Source organism: Rattus rattus, chromosome 8, assembly GCF_011064425.1.
Source record: "Rattus rattus isolate New Zealand chromosome 8, Rrattus_CSIRO_v1, whole genome shotgun sequence".
Lineage (NCBI taxonomy): Eukaryota > Metazoa > Chordata > Mammalia > Rodentia > Muridae > Rattus > Rattus rattus.
This window is the reverse complement of record NC_046161.1, coordinates 50,611,803-50,635,218: the sequence shown is the minus strand read 5'-3', so window position 1 is coordinate 50,635,218 and position 23,416 is coordinate 50,611,803. Positions and strand designations below refer to the sequence as shown.

At 51.1% G+C, this 23,416-nt stretch overlaps 1 protein-coding gene across 1 annotated transcript in view; it reads left to right on the top strand.

Moving 5' to 3' along the window:
- The first annotated feature begins 1,520 nt into the window (after positions 1-1,520).
- Positions 1,521-23,416, top strand: part of Lingo1 (leucine rich repeat and Ig domain containing 1) — a 107,920-nt gene continuing 86,024 nt past the window's right edge. Inside the window, exon 1 of the mRNA XM_032909340.1 lies at positions 1,521-1,568. The gene's annotated coding sequence lies outside the window, so the exon portion shown is untranslated. The remainder of the gene's footprint in view (positions 1,569-23,416) is intronic.

Here is a 23,416-nt window from a genome sequence, read left to right as displayed (position 1 = left end):
AGTGGTTCTCAACCTTTTTAATGCTGCAACCCTTTAATACAGTTCCTCACGTTGTGGTGAGGCATAAATTACGTTCATCGCTACGTCATAACTGTCATTTGGCTACTGTTGAGAATCATAGTGTAAACATCTGATATGCACATGTCTGATATGTGACCTCCAAAGCAGGTCGAGACCCGCTGCTCCAGGGAATGATGGGCTGGTGGCCCCATGTCAAAAACATGCTGTGAGGACCCGAGGGGTTAACCATGGCGCTCTTGGCCTGCTGTCTGGTGCACAAGTAGGCGCCCAGTGAGTATAAGCAACAGTGGTACCTGTGAGGACATGGAAAGATCGATAAGGCATTGGGGAAGACACAGGAGCTGGTGCACCCCAGTGTTGACCCTGCACATACACCTCTCCACAGGTTCATGTGTACCCCAGAGGGCACTCAGTGCCTCTGAGAAGTGGCCTGGAATAGGAGTTTGTCTATTGTACTTGAATAATAAATCAAAATTATGCAGTGATAGAAATTTAGATTTTTGTTATTGGTTTTTTTTTTTTGAGGCAGAGTTTTTTCTCTGTGTAGTTCTGGCTGTTCTAGAACTCACTCTGTAGACCAGGCTGGCCTCAAACTCAGATCTGCCTGTCTCTGCCCCCTGAGTACTGGGGTTAAATGTGTGCACCACCTGTGCTTGGAAATTTACATTTTTACTTTCTCTTAGAAGGACTGCACCAGCCTAGGGCCTCTCCTGTCAGATCTGTATTTGGAAAACCTCATCCCACCTCTATGGCTGCTATGAGTTAGATGGTAGTGTGTGTGTGTGTGTGTGTGTGTGTGTGTGTGTGTACCCTCAGGCTATGAACTTCTTGAATCCATATATTTTTCGGGTTAGATAAATGCCCCAAACCAGAAGTTTTCAAAATAGGACCCCGGATGGCAGTGCCAGGGGATCCTGCTTGAAATGCAGATTCTCAGGCCTGCCCAGCACCCATTGCTCAGAGACTGAGGGTAGCAGTTAAGTTGTGTTTGCTCAAGCCCTCTGGTGTTGGATGTACCTGCTGGTACCTGCTGGTTCTGGTGGATATAGGGCCAGCCCAGAGTCACAGGGTAAGCCAGTGACATAGCTGAATTGGGCTGAGTCAGGGTACCTGGCATATATGGGCCTTGATTTCCTCTTCTTCTCTGATCTCCTGGGCCCTGCTGGACCATGGTCCACATCTGACCTTGAAAGGGAATGTGAGGCCCAGTCCTATGTGTCCAGCCACCAGACAATCGTCCTTGCTGCTCTGGATAGTCAGGGTGGGGTCATAGGGTGCAGTGGTGTGTGTAGTTCACATATCTCAGGGCACAGGTCACCAGCAGCTCTGAGCTGACACTGGCTTCACTCTGTGACACAGGCCTAGCTAGCATCTTTGGGCAGCCTCTCTTGTCTCTTCTGCCCTGGGGCATAGGAAGTCCAGGCTAAGCAGAGGCTTGGATGAGGCTGACTACAGGGTCTGTCTGGGTGTCTGCTCACCTTTTCCCTGCTGTTTCTCTGCAGGAGTCCTGCTGACAAGCTGTGAGCCTGGAGTGAGGCCTCAGAGAGGTGAGCAGCCAGCCCACTGTGGTCCTTTCTGTCTGTTCATCTCCCGGAGGTTGCCTTTGCTTCCCCAGCCATGTGGATTTGCTGAGGGTTTGCTGAGGGCATTGTGGTGGGGTTTGCTGTGTTATTGAGTGACAAAGAGGGCAAGATTTGGGGACCAACTTGGGGGCAAGAAGGTGGCTCATCGTCTACTGAGGCCAAGGTTATGGGTATTCAGGGCCCTTTGGAGAGGTCAGGGCACCAACCAATTGCAAGGCTTCCTGTTTCAAGAGAGAGCAAAGCTGTGAGCCCCCAGGTGAGGTAAACCAGGTGAAGAAGTTGGGGCGGGGATTATTCAGTAACTCAGACACTGGCTTTGTGGGCGTCTTGTGCTGAGATCAGTAAATACTTTGAGGATTCCATTCTCCTTCCCGTGAGCACAGGACACAGCCTCCAGACTCAGGGCAGACTCTTTGCTGGGCCTCAGTCCTGAGGCCCAGGACATTCCTGCAGACTTTGGATTTTAATTTCCCATCAAACGCCTGAATGTGTCTGCTGAGTCAGCTTCACCTCCACAAGGTAAACCAGCAGGAGAGGCTGTGGAGTATGGCATCGGTGCAGTGAGTCTTCCTTAAGCCTGGCAGGGGCGTGAGTAAAGTCCTGAGCTGAGGGTCAGGTTTCACTTCTCTCTGTGTGGTAGTCTTTCCTCCATTTTCTGATAGGTCGGAGGGTACTTCTGAAAATTAATCCTTCTGGACGTTACTCTGTGTAGGGAAGACCATGCACACAGTCGGTGCTCAATAAACGGTAAAGCACACACACCAGTTGCTAAGCAACCGAGGTGTGAGAAGAGAGCAAGGACCTGAGGGTCAGGGAAAGTGCAGGCGTCTGTAGCTGAGCCCTATGCCAGGACCTAACACCGCAGAGCAGAGGTTTGCCCTGTAGAGACATCCCAGGCTGCCTGCCTGGAGGAGGGGCAGTAATTACTACTGATTTGCATGCTCAATCACCTCTTTTTAAGTCTTCAAGAAACCTTTCCAGACTTTTAATTAGCTCGTTTGTCTTAGCAACAACAGTCTTGGGAAGGAGCAGTTTGTTCCCTTCTTAGAGGTGGGGGAGCCAAGGCTGACTGGGTAGGAACGGAACCCAGCAGTGAAGTAGACTGTGGCCTGGGTCCCCACTTGTAGACCCAGGTCTACCCATGGCTTGGAGCCATGGGTGTGTGTGGGAGTTAGAGCTGTCAGATCCTAAAGAAAATGGGGATGTACATAGAACCAGGAGGTCACAGCCAGCCAGCACTTCTGACCTTCATGGATGCGACCCGCTTGTCTCTTCTCTGCATTTGGACCCTGCCACCCCTCCAGCTGCAGTGTACCTCTTCGGATGGGCCAACTCGAAGTCGCTGCCCTTGGTGTCCCTTCCTAGGGTGGCAGAACAGCCTCTGCTCTGCTTAGCAGGGTGAGCTTAAGCTATCGGCACTTGTCCCAGGAGGTCTCTACGGGGAGGGATGGAAATGGGCAGGGTGGTGAGCTGGGAAGCCTACGGACGTGTGAGATTCAGAAGTGAGGATGTGGGGACCAGGGAGCAGGGGAGAGATGGCTTCAAGTCTACGAGGATATCAGCATTGCTAGATAGGCTTCTGAGCAATTAGTGGGCTGGCCCTGGGAGACCTCTGCAACAGAGAAGACTGCCTGTTGGACAGCGCCCAAGTGAGCGCGCTGAAGAGGGGGCTGGGGGCAGCCTGGAAAGAGGTGCTAAGAAAATCCAGGAGTGCATCCATTAACTTCAGCTAGGGCAAGTGGAGAAGGGTGGGGCATGTGGGGGTGTGGCTTCCTCTGCAGTCAAGGCTGGGCATGAGTTAGACCAGCCTTGGGCAAAGCCACACAGGTTCCACAGGTGGACACCTGTCTGAGGGGACCAGAGTTTGATATAGGCAGCTGAGGCCAGGAGGCTCAGAGAAAGGGCGTTTGGCAGGTGGAGTTGCTGGCATTCCCGACTGTCCTTGCTGCATGGCTCTCCCCGCCTGATTCTGTGTGGGACTGAGGAGCTACAGGCCAAGGTAGAGTCACATTCCTGCTCCGACAGGAACAGAGCAGCGGAGGAGTTGTTGGGCCAGTGCTTGCTACATTTTTAGCTTTAAAAGCTTATTCTGTGTCTGCTTCAAATGCGGTTTCCGTTTTTGTTTTCACCTCAGTTCCCCTGTCCCAGCAGGAGACCCCATTGTCCTTTCCTGCCTGGCCTTCAGTGCTGGGCTTTTCCAAGGTCCAGAGGGTGGAGAAGCATCTGAGCTGCCCAGCTCAGAAGGGAGCGCTCAGGCTCTGGGCCTGGCTTCATACTGTCCCTTGGAAGCTGTGTGACCTTGGTTGTACTTCCCAGCATCTCTGTGCTTCAGGGCCACTTCAGGGAGGAATGAGTGCTAGGTGGGAGGGGAGAGTGACGCTCACCTCTCTGCCTTCCTCTTGATGTCAACTGCGGGGAAGCTTCCGTGAGCACTGCTGAGCAAGAGGGACACCGTGTGAGAAGGACAGATGTCCTCAGCCAACAAGGTAGAGGTGACACAAAAGGGTAGCGTCTGGAGGCAAGATGAACAGGCTTCCCTTCCTTGGTACAGCGAGGCATCCCTGGAGATGTTGGGGTGAGGCTGAGAGATCTGACCCATGGAAGAGGGAGAGGAGAGTGTGGGAGTCATTTGTTCTTCACGTGATAGGGGTTTCTGTATGCACAGTGGGGGCCATCTGGGGGAGGTGCTGACCTCAGGGGCAAAGAGTATTGAAGCCATGCAGGACCTGGGCTTTAGGGTCCCAGGAACAAATACAGTTCTCACATCTGTCCCAGATATGAACCTACATGGGTTGGGTTGGACCTGTGTGTGTGTGTGTGTGTGTGTGTGTGTGTGTGTGTGCGTGTAAGCATGAGTGTGTGTGTGTGTGTGTGTGTGTGTGTGTGTGCATGTGAGCATGTGTGTGTGTGCATGTGAGCATGAGTGTGTGTGTGCATGTGAGCATGAGTGTGTGTGTGCATGTGAGCATGAGTGTGTGTGTGTACGTGAGCATGAGTGTGTGTGTGCATGTGAGCATGAGTGTGTGTGTGTGTGTTCTTCCTCCCCTGTAGGAAACACGAAGCAGCAGGCAGTTTTCTTCTGTCTTCTACAGCGTGAGCCCTGGAGAGTTCCCACAGCCCAGCCTGGTACCTGGGTCCTGTGTGCTCTCCCTGTACCTGCCTCCTCACTCTTTCCAGGCCCCTATCTCCTGTCCCCCAGGAGAGGGAAGTGCCCTGGAGAGGCAGGAAGATGCTGTAGGATAATAAAAGTTATTATAACACTGTGTGTCAAGCAGGGCAAGCATCAGTCTCCTGTCTCTGTCATTCCGGAGCAGAGGAAAGAGGCCAGAGGAGTGGAATGACTATCCCAAAGTCACACCACTGACCTTGGTGAGGTAGGGGCCACTGCAGTCCAGGTCTGGTTCTGCCTCTGAACAGTCCTTCGAGTCTCTGACAGGAGAAGACCTCACCTCAGCTACCATTTCCCTTTCCGCTCTGGCCAGGCTCTAGAGAGGCAGCAGACACCCATTGTGAGAGCTCACCCTGCTGCCAGCCCTTTCAGACCCATATTACAGATGTAGAAGCTGAGGCCAGGAAGGGATCCAGACTTTTTGAGAGTCAATCTGACCTTTATCCTCTTGATCCAGGGGTGTTTGTCACTCTTGGTGACAGTCTGGCCAACCCTTCCACTGCTACAAGTGGAGTATATGAGTCCCATTCCACACCAGGCCTAGGGACTGGAGAGAAAGGAAAACCAGGCTTGTGTAAGCAGTCAGAGGCAGGGTCAGTCCCTGCACTTGGGGGAAAGATACAAGGGTGTTCTCTCCTTTCTGCCATCCGACCACCAAAGCATTGGGAGTAGCTGCTAAGAGCCTTTTCTGTGGGATCTCAGACCTTGCTGTAGAGCCCGGTTCCTGTGTAGGCATCGTGTGCTCTCAGACATATGATTTGAAGTCTCTGCCTCACTTTCTGCATCTAAAGAGGGGGAATGGTAGTAGGACTTATATCATAAGGCTGTGATAAGATTGTTAGTCTCTCTGTCTCTGTCTCTGCATCTGTCTCTGTGTCTGTCTCTATGTATGTCTGTCTGTCTGTCTCTCTCTGTATAGATACATGCACTCTACACATGTGGAGGCCAGAGGTGTGTATTTCTTGATTCCTTCTCCCCCCCCTCTCTCTGAGGCAGGTTTCTCACTGACCCTGGAGCCATTTTGACTGGGCTGGCTAGTCATGGGGCTGCTGGGATCCACCTAGCTAGCTCCTTGCCCTGGAGTTATAAAACATTGTGCCTGCCTGGTTTCTGGGGCTTCAAACTCAGGTCCCTGTACTTACGCTGCAAGCACTTTACCCACCCATCCCTCTCCTCAGTCTGCGACCAGGTTATGTATTTGTGAGGGAAGAAATGTAGCTGGGCCTTTTGGCACAGACCTGTAATCATAGCTGTTTAGGGGCTGAGGCAGGAGGATCGTGAGGGCAACTTATTATCTCAAAATAAAATAATATTAAAAGGGCTGTGGATGTGGGTAAGTAGAAGAGCGCTTGTTTATCATCTGCAAGAGCCCTAAGTTAATTCCCAGCACCAAAAAAGAGAAAAAAAAACCTATTATCTGTAGTTCTGGAGGCTAGGATGTGAAAAATGCAGGGGCTCGGAGAATGGAAATACAGTTCAGGGGTAGATTACTTGCCTAGCGTCTGTATTTAATTTCCAGCATAAAACCAACAAAACACATACAGAAGACGGGCTCTTCTGCTGTGTCACCGATGGAGCAACCCAGAAAGGTACACGTGCTGTACACGTGCTCGTGACTGTGACACCCTCCAAGGCTCCAGCTCCACACTGTTGCTTTGGGGATCATTGCCAACCTGGGAAGCTTAGGGGATCCATCCAAGTCGCAGCATTCCCTTCTGCTCCCCGAATCCATGCTTTTCTTCAATGCACAGCACGTTTTTCTCCATTCCAAGAGCCCCAACTTGTTCCTGCATCACCTTCAAGGTGCAAAGCCCAGCGTGTCCCTTGAATCCGATATGGATAAGACACAGGGAACAGCCCATCCTGAGGCATCATCTTCCATCCCTGAGCCGGGGAGATCAAGCAATGGTCCTTTGGTCTTAGGAGCTTGGAAGCTGCCTCACTGCCTCTTCTGTAGGCATTACCTGAATTGGAGCTCTCGGAGGGCTTTATGCCCATGACAGATCTCTGCTGGGTTCCCAGGCTGTCTGCAGCATTCTTTGAATTTCACATGAATACTACAGGAGCAGGCTAGGGGTGGGGTGGCCTCCTGGCTTGTACTTCTGAGGTGGCAGGTTGAATTATATCTAGGTTCACAGGAGACATGACTGGGGTGGTCATCAGGTTTGTGCTGATATGTGGAGAGATGTGTGGATGTGTGGGTATGTCCTGAGGTGGTCCAGGGCTGTGATTACTGAGGCGCCGCTCTGGAAATGTCACTCTCATGGTCCTCATGGTCTCTTCTGCCCCAAACAGCCTCACTTGGCCATGTCCTTAGCACGTCCTGCCAGAGTGCTTTGATGATCCCCATCTGCCAGGTAGAAGAGAGTCTCTCTGGATGCTCAGTTTCCCTTCCCACCACCTTTCCCTTCTCATGTTCTGAGGTATGATCCAGCAGATGCTGTGTGGATCCCCAGGTACTTCTATGCCCTTATTTTTCTGCCAAAGATCATAATCCATTGACTTTAGGTCCACTTCCCGTAAAGTCCCAGAACACAGACACAATGCAAGCCTTTACTGTAACCAGGCTACCTCCATCCCGGTTCCCTGAGATCCCATCAGAATGGCCCTTGCCGTCACATTCTGTAGCATCCTGCTCCGTCCTTCTCCTCACCTTCTGTTCTCTCTTCATGACAACAAAGGCTTTCCCTGGCCTTTCCCTCCTCTTTCATGCAGCCTTTCTTCACTTCTGCCCATCTTAGCCGTCAGGGCAGCACCCCACTTTGCTGACATTGTGTGTCTTAGTCCATTCAGGGACATGGTTCCAGAGACTGGGTAATTTGGGAGGGAAAGAAACTTGTTTGTAACATTTCTAGAATTTAGAAGCCCAAGGTAGAGGAGCTGTGCCTGACGGAGAGCCTTCTCGAAGCTAAAACACATCCCGTACAAGCAAGTGTACCCATGAAGCTGGGCGTGTTTATACGCAGTCGGTGAGCTTGAAGCTGTCAGAGTTGTTTCAGGGCTATAGATTATCCTAAGAAGGGAGCAGGGACCCTCCTGGTTCCTTTGTGTAACTAGACATGGAGCCTGCTATTGCCTCCCAATCCACCTCAACCCTTGTTCAATATATCAGTCCTAGATTTTCTATTGCCTGACCAAGCAGGGGGTCTGGAATGGGGGTGGAGGACTGACATTTAATGGATTTAGGAACTGTGTATATGTGTGGTATATGCACACATGGAGGGTGCATCCATCTGCCCACGTGTGAACATATGAAGGCCAGAGGTCAACTCTCGGTGTCTTCCTCTATAGCTCTATATTGTTTTAGACAGGCCTCGCTGACTTGGAGTTTTCTGTTTTGGCCAGATTGGCTGATCAAGGGTTCCCTGGGATCCAGCCGTCTTTGTGGCTACTCCTAGTGCTGGAGTAGCAGTAAAATGTCACCACATCTACATTTTATGTGGGTGCTGGGGATTCAAACCCAGGCCCTTATGCTTCTGCAGTAAACACTTTACCCATTAAGCCACATTCCCACAGATTTAGTAATGCTCATACCCATTTTATATCATTGTGTATTTGTGAGGACTCCCAAGCACACTTGTGGCATAAAGATAGACAGTGTGCAGTAGAGAACTGAGAAACTGGAGATGTCAGAACGTGGGATCATGAAGTAGGATACCGGCTATGGTTCTTGGTGGCTGGGAGAATGGGAGTTATGTGTCTGTGCTGCCTGCAGTGGGACAGCAACAGAACAACCCCGGGGACAGGATTCCTAGAAAGGAGGGCTACTGGGGACAGTGACATGGTGGGTGACTGCCTGCCTCTGCCCTCCTGACCACCCTGACAGCCGGACCTGTGGAGTCGAAGTTTATGTTTTAGCTTGGGGAAGGGGGACACAGGGACCTGGAGTCCTTGGTTGGAGCTGGGCAGAGGCTTAAGTAGTACTTTGTCATCTAGTCACTGGCACTTGGCCTGGGGGAGGCAGGGTACAGTGAGCAGGCACCCTCTGGGTTCTGGCTTGCTCCAGGGAGAAGGAAGCTCTCTCTGCATAGAGCACTCTGCTGCCCCGGGCAGAGGCCATCTGGCCAGAGGTGTGGGTAGGCCTCAGCTCCAAGATCCCTTGCCCCTGACTCTGTCTTGCCTACCTAGCTAGGCTTGGCCATCTGTAGCTTGGACCCAAGCCATTGTTGCTCCATTTCACTCTTCGTCAAGAACTTCTGCATTCCTCACAGTCTGGGTCTGGCCTCCAGGCTCATACCAGAACCGGCTCAACCCTCTCTGTGCCCCTTCCAACTCCACAGGTGCTCAGGGTCTGGGTGAGCCAGGTCTACTGCCCCATTGGTGCTGAGCCCTTCAAAGGTTGGTCTTACGTCTGTCCGATGTTACCTGTGCTCTGTGTGCGTGTGCATGCGTGCGTGCGTGCTGTGTGTGTGTGTGTGTGTGTGTGTGTGTGTGTGTGTAAAGCCTTTTGAGGAAAGAGATGCAAACAAGATGGACCATTGGCATCATAATAGGTGGGCTTCCCTGTGTTAGGAATGCCTTCTACATACTTGGCCAAGCCCAGACCTCACAACAGCCCTGCAAAGTAGGACAGCAATGGCACAGCAACAGTAATAACAGGCTTCCAAGTTCCTGCTGTGTGCCAGGTGCTGTTCTGAGCACTTCACAGATATTTATTGGTTTAATCCTCACCACACCCCATGAGCTGCTATTACAGAAGTACAGAGAGGTTAAGTAACTTGCCTGAAGTTAAACCATCTGTAAGGGGGCAAAATAGGGGATTAAATCAAGTAGTTTGGACTCAGCGGAAAGGTACAGGGAAGGGGCCCACTTCTTATGATATCCTTTTGGTAACTGGCTTATCGCCTGTAGTTCAGGAGAAACACGATACTGCCAAGGTCCCTCCACATTGTGCTGTATGACATGAGTTTCTTCCTTTTTGAAAGATGACTACTATTCCACCCTATGTGCACACCCTGATGCTTCTCTGCTCACCAGTAATACACTGCTCTCTCGTCCTGGCCATTGAGGAACAGTGCTGAAGAAATTGCGTGGCAAATGTCTCCGACGTCCTCTCTTTGTTCTCTCCGATATCCAACCAGAGGTAGATTGCTGGTTCTTAAGAATTCTATCTTAACATTTCGGAGGCACACCCCCTCTGCTCCTCCCCAGCTGCCTGCACTGATTTGTATCCATCCTACCAACGATGTGTAAAATTTGAATTTCCCCATGTCCTTGCCAGCTCTTGGCTAGCATTCTCCTCTTCCATCACTTCTATTTTTTTGAGACAGGGTTTCTCTATGGAGTTCTGGTTGTCCTGGTACTTGCATGGTAGACCAGGCTGGGCTGGAACTCACAGAGATCCACCTGCCTCTGCATCTGAGTGTTGAGATTAAAGGTGTGCACCAGGCCCAGTGGCCCTTCACTACCCAAGAAGATGCTATTATCATTATGTGAATGTGTGTGTGTGTGTGTGTGTGTGTGTGTGTGTGTGCACTCACATGTAGTCATGGGCACACATAGGATGGTGCCTGTGTTGTGGCCAGAGGACAACTCTGTGGCATCAATGCCCTCCTTTCCCTTTATGTGATTCCCAGGGCTGGACTAGGCTTACCAGGGTAGCAAAGCTAGAGCCTTCAGAGCCACCTGGCTGCTTGTCACCACTTCCTTTGTTTCTCTGGGTTTATTTGTTTGATTTCAGAATGAGAAGTCCTCATGTGGCATAGGCTGGCCTTGAACTTGCCATGTTGTGGAAGATGAACTGAACTCCTGATCCTCCTGCTTCTGCTTCCTACTGTTGGGCTTGTAGCTGTGGGCTGCCACGGCCCCAACCACCACCTCACACACTCCACCTGGATCTTCCTTCTTCAAGTAGGAGCTTTTAGTGTCATGACCAGCGTACCACCAGATCCAACCCATAAACCTCGTTCTGCTGCCTTCTGGGAATTCTGTCATGGCTGGTTGGATGTTTAGGCTTTTTGGCCATTTTCAGTGGCTGCCAGTGCTTGCCCACACTTTTCATATAGTGTCTGTCTATGCGTCACTTCCTCCTTCCCAGGTTAGGCAGTGCTCACAGTCCACCAGGACGGTGTGAGCTTGCAGGGAGGCGGGCTTCTCCTATCCCCAAATATCTATTGTCATGAGTGTGGTCAGGAACTCTGTGACAAAGAAGAGGCCTCGAGAGTTTTTATGCCAGACCAGCAGCCCAGAATCAGCTGAACACTTGGAGTTAATGCTTCAGTGAGCACTTTTGGGCTCTGGCTGAAGTCACATGACAGTGAAGAGTCCCACATGTACCATTGAGAGATGGCTGGCTTTCATCTTGGTGCTCAGCCAACTCTTGAAAACCAAAGGGAACTTTGTAGCTAGAAGAATGGTCTGAGCTGGGCAGTGGTGGCCCACACCTTTAATCCTAACACACAGGAGGCAGAGGTAGGTGGATCTCTATGAGTTCCAGTCCAACCTGGTCTAGAGAGCAAGTTCCAGGATAATCAAGGCTACAAAGAGAAACCCTGTCTCAGAAAGAAGGAGAAGCAGGAGGAGGAGAAAGAGAAGGAGGAGAAGGAAGAGGAGGAGGAAGTGGTGGTGGTACTGGGGCTCTAAGGCTCGGGGTGGGGGTGAGGCAGGTAGATGACCACTAGTATTCCCTAACTGTGATATGTTGGGCCTGCTGGGTATGGTACTCTTGGGCCATTAGCCATGATCAGGAATTTTTCAAGCCAGCTGTTCAACGCAGAAGTCCACACTACTCTGGATCCTGGATTTCACAGGCCTGACAGGTACAGGTTTGTCTCTCCTGGAGCAACCTGAGAATCAGGGTTCACAGGTTGTGCCTATTACTTTCTGTGGTCTATCCCTGCCATGGACTTCAGTTTCCCTATCTGTAAAATAAGCATTGTTCTCTTATAATGGGGGGAGTGTAGGGTTAAACAAGATGGTGTACTTAGATCTGTGCTAGGAGCAAGATGGGGAAACTGACACCCCCAAAGTGTACAAGCATCTGTTCTACCTGGGTTCTGTGACAGGAAGCTGGTGGAGCTCACTGGACCTGCTGGAGCAGCCCAAAGTCACGAGGATGTTGTTGTTCCCTTTGCTGTGATATTCCATATAGTCAGGGTGGTCTGTAGGAAGGCCCCCTAAGAGACCTGGCCTCCAGCTCAACTCTGCTGGAGTGGGTTACAGTGAGCCATCCACTATCAACCTAATGTCTGCCAATCAGGCGGTGGCATCTCGGAGGCCTGCTAGTTGCGCTGTGGTAGGAGACCAAAATTCACCGACAGGACAGTCACTTTGTCAAGTGGGGCTCCGGTTAAAGGGGGACTAGGGACTCATTGACTTGGGAACTTGGGGAATCTCTTTTTAGTTAGGGATGCCCACCCTCAGGGACATTACGTGCTTGCCTCATTGGGTCTACAGTGGCCTATGCTGACCTCATCTCCACTTTAGAAATGACGAAGCTGAGTGCAGAAGGAAGGGACCCTTAGGCTAGTCCTGGACTCTGGTTTTCCCATCAGAATCACGGGGACCAGACAGACACATTTGAGGAAATGTTCTGGGTATGATTTATGCCTTCTGCTAAGGAGGCCGGAGAACGTGAGGAGCAGAGAAGGCCACGTTCATTGGCTAGCCTCTTGCCCACTTCTGCCATCTGCCTGTCCTCCCTGAATCAAGCCTCTTGGACACTCCAGGCCTCCCAAAGGATACCCCTTGTGGGGGGTCAGCAGGGAGACGGCAGCCACCTGTGTGCCCAAGGGTGCTGGCAGAGTTGAATGTCTGTGGGAGCTAGTGGCACTGACTGGACAGGAGGACAGGGCCTCCCCTTCCCCCTCTGCTCCTGCTCAGGGCAGCGAGTGGGAGAAGCCCTGGGCAGCTGGGTTTTGTGCCCACTATATATAGCCCGGCTCAGACACGCACAGCGGCTATTTCTGTGTTCCTCCTCCTACTGAGGCAGGGGGAGGGGAGAGAAAGTAGTCCATCTAAAAATATAACCGGGAAAAATCACAGCGCTGAGCCGCACCCGAGATCTGTCTCCTTCTCTCGCCTCCGCCCCCGCGCCCCTACTTACCTCACTTCTGCCTTGAGGGTGCCATCAGGCTGTGGCTCCTCCTCACCCTGTCGCAGCCTCCTGGTGCCCAGGGGGTGGGGCTGGAGCTGGAGACACTGAAGTCTAAGGATGGGTGGCTCCGGCAGGAGCCACAGGTTCTGAGACTAATCTCTTCGGTCCCTTAGGATGCAGAGAGGCGCAGTCTGCTGGCTGTGGCCTCAGAGGACTGGGGTCAGGACTCCGCCCTAAGCCTCAGTTTCTCCTTAATGGTGAAAAGTGCGCCTCTTATCCGAGATAAATGAGGATGAGGGTTAGCAACCGGCCAGGCACAGCAAAGTGTGCAGGACCCGGCCCCAGGTGTCATGACTACCCTGGTGTTCTCTGTCTTCACCCTGCTCACCGAATCCCACCCACCCTGGGAGCGTCTCCAGGACAGGGCAAGTCAGCCCAGAAGTGCAGTGCCCACTGTGGCATTGCGACGGCAACAGTTGTTGGGAGTCACAGTTGCCCAGTCAGGTAGAGGAGTGAGGACGCCTGAGTTGCCTCAGGCTGCACCCTGCTATGAGGCTGTACTGGGTCTCCGACCTCCTCAGGGAGGCTTAGAGAGGGAAGCAATGTCTCCTGGGTCACACAGCTGAAGTGGTTGGTCAAGAAAACAGGCTGCTCCCCACTCCACACATACCCCAAACCCCCAATCAGGCGTAGGTGGTTTTCCCTTCTCTGGATGTGGGAGCCTATGTTGGGTCTGGGAAGGCTCCCCCACAGAACACCCCTCCTCATGTCATCACAGCTCCTGGTCTCTGCTCCTGCCCTGCGAGGCTGGACCAAACCCACGGCATGCATCCTGCATTATTGAAGGCCTCTGGGTATAGGCTGGAACTCTGTGAGTACTAGGCCAGCCTAGTCTACATAGCAAATTCCAGACCAGCCTGGGATAAATATTGAGATTCTGACAAAAACAAACAAACAAACAAACAAACCAGCAACAACAAAACAACCAGTAACAACAAAACATTTTTAGAAAGATGCACTTATTTCTTTAATGTATGTGAGCACACTGTCGCTGTCCTCAGACACACCAGAAGAGGGCATCAGATCCCATTACAGATGGTTGTGAGCCACCATGTGGTTGCTGGGATTTGAACTCAGGACCTCTGGAAGAGCAGTCTGTGCTCTTAATCACTGAGCCATCTCTCCATCCCCAGCAAAACAACCTTTTATAACATTTTAAAAGTCAGATGTGACCCAGGATGTGTTACCTGCTTTTACCATTCAAGCAACCATGAGGTAGGAGTTAGCATTCTGAGATGTTTGGTGCCTGGTCCTCGGTCACACAGCTGGTAAGTGGCCAACTAAAGATTTGCTCACGGGCCACCAAGCTACAAAGTCAGCGATCTGTTGTTATCTTTTCACTACTAGGCAGGGTGCTACTCTGCCTTCTGCATCCCCAGAGAGTTGCCCTGGGTGGGCTTGGAGCATACTTTTGTTCCTGGGCCTTTCGACAGCCGAGTGCAGTGGGGTTGATCATGGCTGTGTGGAGCTAAGGCTGTGTTTGAGGTGACTATGTCATGGAGAGTGAGCTGTCTTCTCTGGCCAACGCTGAGCTTTGCGGAGGCATTAACAAGCCATTTAAAAAGCGCTGACAACACACTTTGCAGCCTCCTATTTAAGACGCACTAAAAAATAAGCACCTTCTCAGGGAGGAAGCTGCAGCTCAGCGGGTGAAATATGGTCGTGGTGTCACCTGCGAACCTGTTACCCATAGGCTGGGGGCGGTGGCAGTGGGATCACAGGAGGCCTTGGAAGGTGACAGGTACTTGGTGAGCTGGGGGGGGTGGGGGGGCGGGAATCCTCGGCTTCTGTCAGGGGACACAAGGGAGGTCTGCAGCTTTGGGGGGATTTCGTGGCTGTGGGAGAGAGGAAATGAACAGGCTGTAGGCTGCTCATTTCCCGAATGGAGAAGCCAAGACCCAGCAGTGAAAATCCTAACTTCCAACTGTCCTGAATGCAGCCCCAGCCTGGCCCAAGTCCATGGTACAGGAGCTGCTCCTGTGTCTCCCTCCTGGTCTTAACTCCTATCCAGACATTCCTGGGACCAGGAAAGGCCTGGGTTTAGAACAAGCCAAACACTGAGTGAACAACAGGGAACAAGAGCAAAAATACAATCAAACTATCAAAGAAGAAAAAATATTGAACACAAATAACATCATCCACGACATAAGAAGCAACAAAAGAAGACCATCCCTGACTCTGAAACAGAGTTTACAGCTTCATGGTCTCAGGGCAAATAGAGTCTGGGCAGAGTTGCAAGAACGTATCTCCTACCCAGTGGTGGCTGGACAAACGTCACAGAGGGGCTAGCATATGCAAAGGCCCTAAGGTAGACGCTCCTGGGAGACTCTGTAAGGCCAGCATGGCTGGGGCAGAGCTTTGTGGGGAGCATGATCCCCCTGAAGGGGGCTGGACTCCAGAAAGTCCATGAAGGGGGTTAACTGACCTGGGGAGGCTACACACTTGGGTGTGGCTGTGGGTATATTTCATCTTGTTATGTGGGGAAATGGATTCAAGTCAAGATTGTTCCTGGGAGGTAGGGGTGAGTGTGAGAGTCCAGGGAGTGGAGGCTTGGACCCACTGGCTTTCTCCGTTTTAGCATTCTCTCCCCAGCCACAGAGGCAACCCCCTGTCCTGGGGTCTGTTCTTCCTTCACCAGGTTGGGAAGCCGGTCAGGGCCAGCATGAGGATCATAGCGGGGAGTTCTTTCTTGGAGTCAGCTGGAGACACAGCTGGGGACAAGAGAGCGAGGTGGAGGAGGTCACTCTGTGTCATCTCTGTGATGTCTAACCCAGGGAGGAGTCACTGCCCAGAGGGGAGAGAAGAAAGTAGCAGACATTCCCTAATTATGACTGATTGTGACAGCTTGCATCTTTAGTCTGAAAAGTATCTATGGGATAAGGACTGCTTTTCTCAATCGGGATAATTATGTTAATTAAAATGCTTTCTTTATAGCAGTTCTGATTAATAAAAACAGCTCCACTGCTCTCTTTAAACACTCTAACCTTCTGTCACACAGGGAAGGAGGCCCTTTCTCAGCAATTTACAGTTCTTCACACTGATTCCAGGAGACGACCTGCTGCCAGGGTGGCCTGGTGGTGGGCGCTTGGCTCCACACGTGTGACGATAGGTCCAGGCAGAGGGGACAGAGGAGGGACCAGACAGGCAGCTGGCCCAGCCCTGGGCAGCATCCGATGAGCCAGGCCACTGTTGCTGCGTCTGCGGGAGAATGATAATACCACTTACTTCTCTAATTGATGTTTATTTCCTATGGAAAGCATAAAGATAATTAACAAGTCCTAATTAAGAAAACTTACGTGTTGGGGAACAAGGTGCCCAGGCCAAAATTGTGTCTGCAGTGGAGGGGTGGGAGAAGCTGGGGACTCGTGTAGCTTTGTGACTGGGAAGGGAAAGGGACCAGGGATGCAGATGCTGGAGCATCCGGGGAGAAGCTCTGCCCACACACCCTAGAGGAAGTGGCTGGAGAACATGTTATGTAGCAGTTAGAGCAACCCCTGTTATGAGGGTTAGAATATATGTTAATCTATGTGACTGTGCCTAAATGTTCATGTGCGAGTGTGAGTGTAAAAGTACATGGTGTGTGTGTGTGTGAGTGTGGCTATGTGTGTGTGTGTGTGTGTGTGTGTGTATGTATGTGGTGTGTGTATGTGGTGTGTGTGTGTGTGTGAGTGTGAGTATAAAAGTAAATATGGTGTGTGTGTGTGTGAGTGTGAGTATAAAAGTAAATATGGTGTGTGTGTGTGAGTGTGAGTATAAAAGTAAATATGGTGTGTGTGTGTGTGTGTGTGTGGTGTGTGTGTGTGTGTGTGTGTCTATGTGTGTATGTGTGTGTGAGTGTATGTATGTGGTGTGTGTGTGTGTGTCTATGTGTGTGTCTGTGGGTGCGTGTGAATGCGTGTGTGTATGTATGTGGTGTGTGCGTATGTGGTGTGTGTGTATGTGTGTTTGTATGTATGTGGTGTGTGTGTGTATGTGGTGAGTGTGTGTGTGTGTGAGTGTGAGTATAAAAGTAAATGTGTGTGTGTGTGTGTGTGTGTGTGTATAGCCTTAGCTACACACTAAGTAGCTATGGTAGCAATCTCAGCCCACAGCTGTCGGAAGATGGGAGGTTCCCCCAACAATGTCAGTCTGCTAGAGCTCTGGAGTAGCCAGCAGACAGGGTGGGACCTCTCCCTTTCCCTGCCCGCCTTCAGCAGCCTTGTGGTTCCAGCCCTGATCTCTGAGGCAGGCCCAGGACTCTGGCCTAGTGGGCGTGAGGGCTGCAGAGAGAGCAGACCTAATGAAGAAGGGTTCAGGCCTCAGAGCAGGAGACGCTTCAGATATCCACCATGCCTTCTGAAATGGCTCCATGGAGATGGGGTCTCAATGGAGAGGTCTCTGGTACCGGCAGGAGGCACTGTGGACTCACTATAGCATCCACATCCAGCCATCCCAGTTCTGAGGACATACTCAGCCTGCCAGGGCCTTTGATACCACTGAATATGAGGTTTGAGGAAGCAAACCTCTGGCACTCAGCCTCACTGCTCCTGAGATACCAGTCAGTCTCTCTCTCTCTCTCTCTCTCTCTCTCTCTCTCTCTCTCTCTCTGTGTGTGTGTGTGTGTGTGTGTGTATGGATCACACATGTGGAAATTAGAGAACAACTTGATGTCTGTCCTCACCCTCTACCTTTAGACAGCATCTCTGTTTTGTTTTTGCTTTGTTCCCTACTGTGTGCTAGGTTAGCTGGCCTATGGGCTTTTGGGGATCCTCCTGTCCCCACCTCCGATCTCCTCACAGGAATGCTGTGATTACAGATGCTAGTATTGTGGCCCTAGCTATTTCGTGACTTCTTGGGATTTGAACTCAGGTCCTTATGCTTGTGTGGCAAGCCCCTTCTCAGCTCATTCTTGCTGTCCCTTCCTGGCTACTCTCTTGATTCCTTAGGCATTGGCCTCTTGCTCAGCTCATGCCAGCCAATACCCTGTGTTCCAGACCCAGTTTGAGACCTTGCCAATTCCCTCCTTGGCCCTCTTTAAAAGAAGTTCTACCCAGCCTTCCTTGCTATTGGAACTGAGGAAGCAAGGTTGGGAGAAGTCTCAGCTATGCTACTGACTGAGGAAGAGCCTGCTTTTGGTCCTCGTAGCCACTGAACACAGGGCTTGTCTAGGTCCCACAGTGCAGAATCATAGTCTGGAGAAAACACTGAAGCCAGGCCTCCTGACCTTAGGGAGTTCCAAGAGTGTTCAAGGCAAAGGGGTCCCCATTGCCAAAGAAAGTCATGCTAGTGGGTACTTGGACTCTTATGACAGGCTGGGCCTAGAGGCTTCCACATGTGTATACAGATATGTAAATCTATAGCCATATGGGTAGGGACACATGAATGTACATTGAGGACCTGTGGGAGGGGGGCATACTGCCTGTCCACATGTGCCAGTGTTGACACACACATGTGTACAACAAACATGTGTTTTGAAAATCGAACACATGTACATAGGCTGTGGGCCTGCTTATACATACATACATACATACATACATACATACATACATACATACATACGTGTGGCCTTTAAACATGCATATCTGGGGCCATCTTCAGACAACGCTTCAGCTCCCTGGGTCCTGACCTGGTGTGTGGGTGGATCAGTCCCTGGGGGAGCTGCCAGGGACTCCCACCAACCTTCATGGCAATGACAGAGCAGGAGCCCTTGGCTACACCTCATCTGAGGACCTAGTAAGACGCCGGTATCTCACTAGACCTCCCAGCTTCGTACTCCTGATGTGTAAGCTGCCGAGGAAGGGCCGGCACCAATGCAGTCAGCCAGGGTGGCTCCTGGAGTAGTCGGTCACTTGGGCAAAAGGACATGGATGGAAGGAAGGGGGCAGGGTTCAAGGCCAAGCATTGTGTGTGTGTGTGTGTGTGTGTGTGTGTGTGTGTGTGTGTGTGTGTGCTTGCTCTGCACAGCTTTCTATCACTACTCCCCAACATAACTCCCAGCCTTCCATAGGACTCTGGACTTTCCATAGGAATCTGGGCCTAGGATTGCTAGTGCACGCACTGTTCGTCCCCCTCCCCCGATATTTGATATTGATATCATCTCAGGCTCCTGCTGAGTCCATGACCCTTAACCCCCAGAGAGCCCTGTTCTCAGTGGAGCAGCCCCAGGTCTTCAGAATCAGGCGCTAGTGCGGGGATCCTTATAGGACAGCCCTGTCTCCAGACGCTGGTGGTTCCTACATACATGAGGAAGCCTGGTCCAGTAGTATCTGGGCTCGCCTCTCCCCCCCCCACCCTGCAGTCTGCGTGGGGCTGCCCCCTCTCACCTCCACTGTATTTACGTGTCTATTTTATGATTTCAATTTTTAATGCCTCTGCTCTTTGAAGACGCTTAATGCTTTCGAGTGGAACATTTCCTTCCAGGACCTGAACGCAGATTGAGGACAGAGCAATAAATCAACTAATAACTGGAACCTCATTTTCTGCTCCACGGCAGAGAGTTAACCCCTGCCTCGCCGACTCCTCTCACTGGCAGCCTCGGGAGCTGCTGAGGGTTTTGCAGGCAGCTGAGTGGCACGCCACAGTTCAGATCTCTGCTCTGGCCCTCCCTCTTCCTCCTGTCTCCTCGAGGGTCTCCTCCGCCCTTTGATTTCCTCTTCATCTTTATCTTATTATTTCTGACCTGCTCAGAGCACGCGGGGATAGGGGAAGGTCTGGAATTGAGGATTCTGGGAGCGCCTGGGGTACTGTGGGAATCCTGCATTTATCAGCAGCCTTCTAGAAGCCATGGCCTGTGTGATCAGGCAGGACCGTTCGATTCTGTCTGGGAATCAAAGCCACCATCATGGTAAAGGATCTCGCCACATGGGTGGATCGGGATTGAAATCGAACCTCGAGGATAGCCTGAATCTTCCTGCCTCACTTTGCCTGCAGTACCTTGAGGGAAGGAGAGGAGAGGAGAGGAGAGAGAGAGAGAGAGAGAGAGAGAGAGAGAGAGAGAGAGGTGGAGAGGAGAGGGGAGAGGGGAGAGGGGAGAGAGAGAGAGAGAGAGAGAGAGAGAGAGAGAGAGAGAGAGAGAGAGAGAGAGAATCTGGCATGTGTGAAAGCGGCATTCATGGCTCTTCACTCGTTCACTCATGTGTCACACAGGTCTGGGTGTGTTTATGAGTGTTGCATGGCTGTGTGTGTGTGTGTGTGTGTATGTGTGTGTGTGTGTGTGTGTGTGTTTACACGAATGTGTTTCTGTGTGCTGCTCTACACAATCCTGGAGTTCCATTGCCATCCCCGAGGATTAATCCTCAGTCTTCCTTGGGACTCTGAGCTTCCTCTTTTGTGCCTTAGGACACATTGCTTGTCGTCCACTCCTTCAGTCCCCATCTGTAACAGGAAGGTGGAAATCGTATCTCTCTGCCTATGCCTGGTGTTGGAGGCCTTGAGGTTCAGGAGGCGGTTTGAGGCCAGCGTGGGCTACATTGCAAGACTCTGTGGAGAGAATAAAAAGTAAAAAGAGAGGAGAGGATGACATAGCTCAGATGTTCTCACGAGGACAAATGCACACCAAAACAAAATAAAACAACAAACGAAAAGCTAAAAGGAAGGAGGCAAGACTAGTGTCTCCTTTATAACCTCATAGCGAGTAGATGAGTTAGTTGCTGGTAAATGACATAGCATGGAGCAAACGTGTGGCCCTTATTGTAAGACATCAGAATCTTGCTAGGCCCTTCAACCTCAAACTCCTGAAGTGTAGGCTGCCTGCTGGCAAGGACATTGCTGTGCAGTTGGGTGAAAGGGAGGTGGACGAAGTTATGGGGTGAGCAGCACTAAGTAAGTACCGAGTGGGATGTTTGTGTTGACTTGGAAGGAAGCAGGGAATGGTTACAGGTCCCAGCACAGGAGTGGACGGGCAGTGTGTCCGCTAGGTACCTGCTATCGACAGTCATCTGTATTATTCTTCCTGGAGAAGTAAGTCTGAAGCTGAGCATGGCCAGACTCGTGCAAGCCCAGCCAGGCTGCAGGGCAGAGACTGGGTTGGAGTTAATATGCTTCTAACCCTGGAGCTCTATTCACAGAGGGCTATCCCAGCACTGGGGAACTGTCAGTGGCTTGCCATCCACACCATCTGCACATCATGTGCTGCCCTTCCTAGGCACCTCTGTGTACAGGGAGCTTACTGTCTCTCGGGGCTACTTGTGATGTTTCCGGAGACCCTACTCATTCCGTCAGTGAGACAGGCTCAGCCAAACTCTCATAGCTGTATTCACCCCTTAGCAGGTCCTGGCTATGCCAGATACCAAGCCTAGTGTGGCAGGTCATGCCAGATGTTACTGTGTGTTCATCCCCAATGCCTGCTTCATGTGGAAGGGAGGACAGCACTCCATCCTGTGCACCTACTGTGTACCTGCTTGCCAGAGGCAAAGCCTGGGGCCCTGCCTGAGTCCACAGGTTGGACCCAACAGGGTGGACAGGTTGGTTCCAACAACTCATTCTTAACTCAGGCTCATAGCTGCACGGGGGATGGGGAAGCAGGCCCCCTGGGAGCTAACCCCCAGGTATCTAAACAGAGGACTCCACCCAGTGACCACTGTAGCATGTTACATCCGGTGTCCTCCTGGGACCATAAACGGATAGATTTTATTGCTGGAGGCAGCTCTCAGCCAAGAGGTGGAAATTACCATGCTATCACTTCACTGGACATCAGCTACTGTTTGGAGAAGAGTGAAGCACGTAGGTGTTTGGAGAGGCATACATGCACGCACCTTTCTTTGGGTACATGCCAGGCAGCTTCACTCGGGGAAGGAGAGGATGCTGGGAGATGTTTATCTAGCATGACCAAGTGCCTACTGTGCTTGAGCATTGAGTGTAAACTCGTCAGGTAGTGGGTTGTGATGGGGGACACAGGGATCCCTTGCTGGAGAACACCTGTGAGAGAGCCTGGGCAGGAAGGAGCAAACACTGAGGTGGGAGCCACATCCAGGCCTACAGAGGGCTCTCAGACGATCAGTCCATGTTTTCTGTGGGGCAGGGACAAGCTCATGGCTTGTCAACAGGGAAGGCTACTGAATTATGTTTTGAAAAGAGGTTGCCACAGAAGGGTGGGGAATGATGTATAGAAAGAGGTGGAGGTTTCTGCCAGAAAAGTATCGTGGGAAAGAGAGAAGTAAACGATTTCAAAGCCACTGTGGAGGCAAAGTAGGGTAGAGAAGGCTGTGTAGGAATGCCTCACTTTCTGCTTGGTCTTCTGACCAGAGAATTGAGAGGCCAGAATTTGGGAAGGACAAGTTTTGTTTTGTTTTTTTTACAGATTTATTATTTATTACATGTATGAATAGTTTGTATGTATGTATGTATGTATGTATGAATGTATGTATGTATGTATGTATGTATGTATGTATGAATGTATGTATGTATGTATATATGTGTAAGACACACATGCCTGATGGCCATGGAGTTTAAAAAAGAGTATCAGATTTTGAGACTAGAATTATAGATGGTTGTGGCCCACCTCTTGGTGCTGGGAATTGGACCTAGGGCCTCTGTAAGAGCAATGAGTGCTCTTAACCACTGAGCTATGTGCCCAGTCTGGGCACATTTGTTTTTGATGCTGTCTTCACCAAGGATTGACCCATGAACTGCTGCATTGGCGAGACTGGAGCTCAGGAGTGACTGGAACAAGGCTGGAACATGGGAGCCAGCCACTGTGCATGATGAGAAGAGTCCAAAATAGCTAAGGTCACCAGGAAGGGACATGAGTCTAGGCCTGAACGCTGGCTCGGTGCTGTGCAGAGCTGAGGGAAGAGGAGCCACAGGAGGGGTGAGGGAAACACATCTAGTGCCAAAATGGACAGCCCAGGGGGTATGGTATCCCAGAAGCCAGGAGAGGGGCCATCAAAAAAGGCAGAGGTGGCTGCAGTGACACCTGCCTCTCTCTGGGCTGCTGCTTCATAACCCTAACACAGGAGGAAACACCTTGTCTGCAGTCTACAGGCAAACCTCGTTTGGATCTCACCAGGTAGACAGGCACTCGCTGGTGTGTGTATTTTCTACAGACGTTGTCACAGCTCTATGCAACTGCCACCTCAGAACAGCCCTGAAGCACATGACAAGATTATTAATGCCACCATGCCTACCTTTCCCCACAGATTCATCCTTCATTTGAATAATGTCGTGTTTTATAAGTGTTGCTTAAGTGAAATCAAATTGTATATAACCTGAGATCAAAATTGCTGTTCTTTTATTTTGTTTCTGTTTTTGAGACAGGGTCTCACTGTGCGGCTTAGGCTGACCTAGAACTCACAACCCCTTTGCCTCTGCCTCTTGAGTGTTGGTAACTAGAAGGCATGCATCACCATGTTTGGTCTGAAATCTGTCTATTATCAACTCAGCAAAATTAGAGGAGTGGACTTCGTCTTCCTCTTCCTTCCCTTCCTCTTCCTCTTTCTCCTCTTCTTCATCTACTTCCTCCCTCTGTCTTTCTTTATTGGAGTGTTGGGGATTGAAACCAGGGCCTTGCACATTCTTGGTACCTGCCCCACCCCCGAGCTACACCTTCAGCCTTTTTTGTGCTTGCCGCTT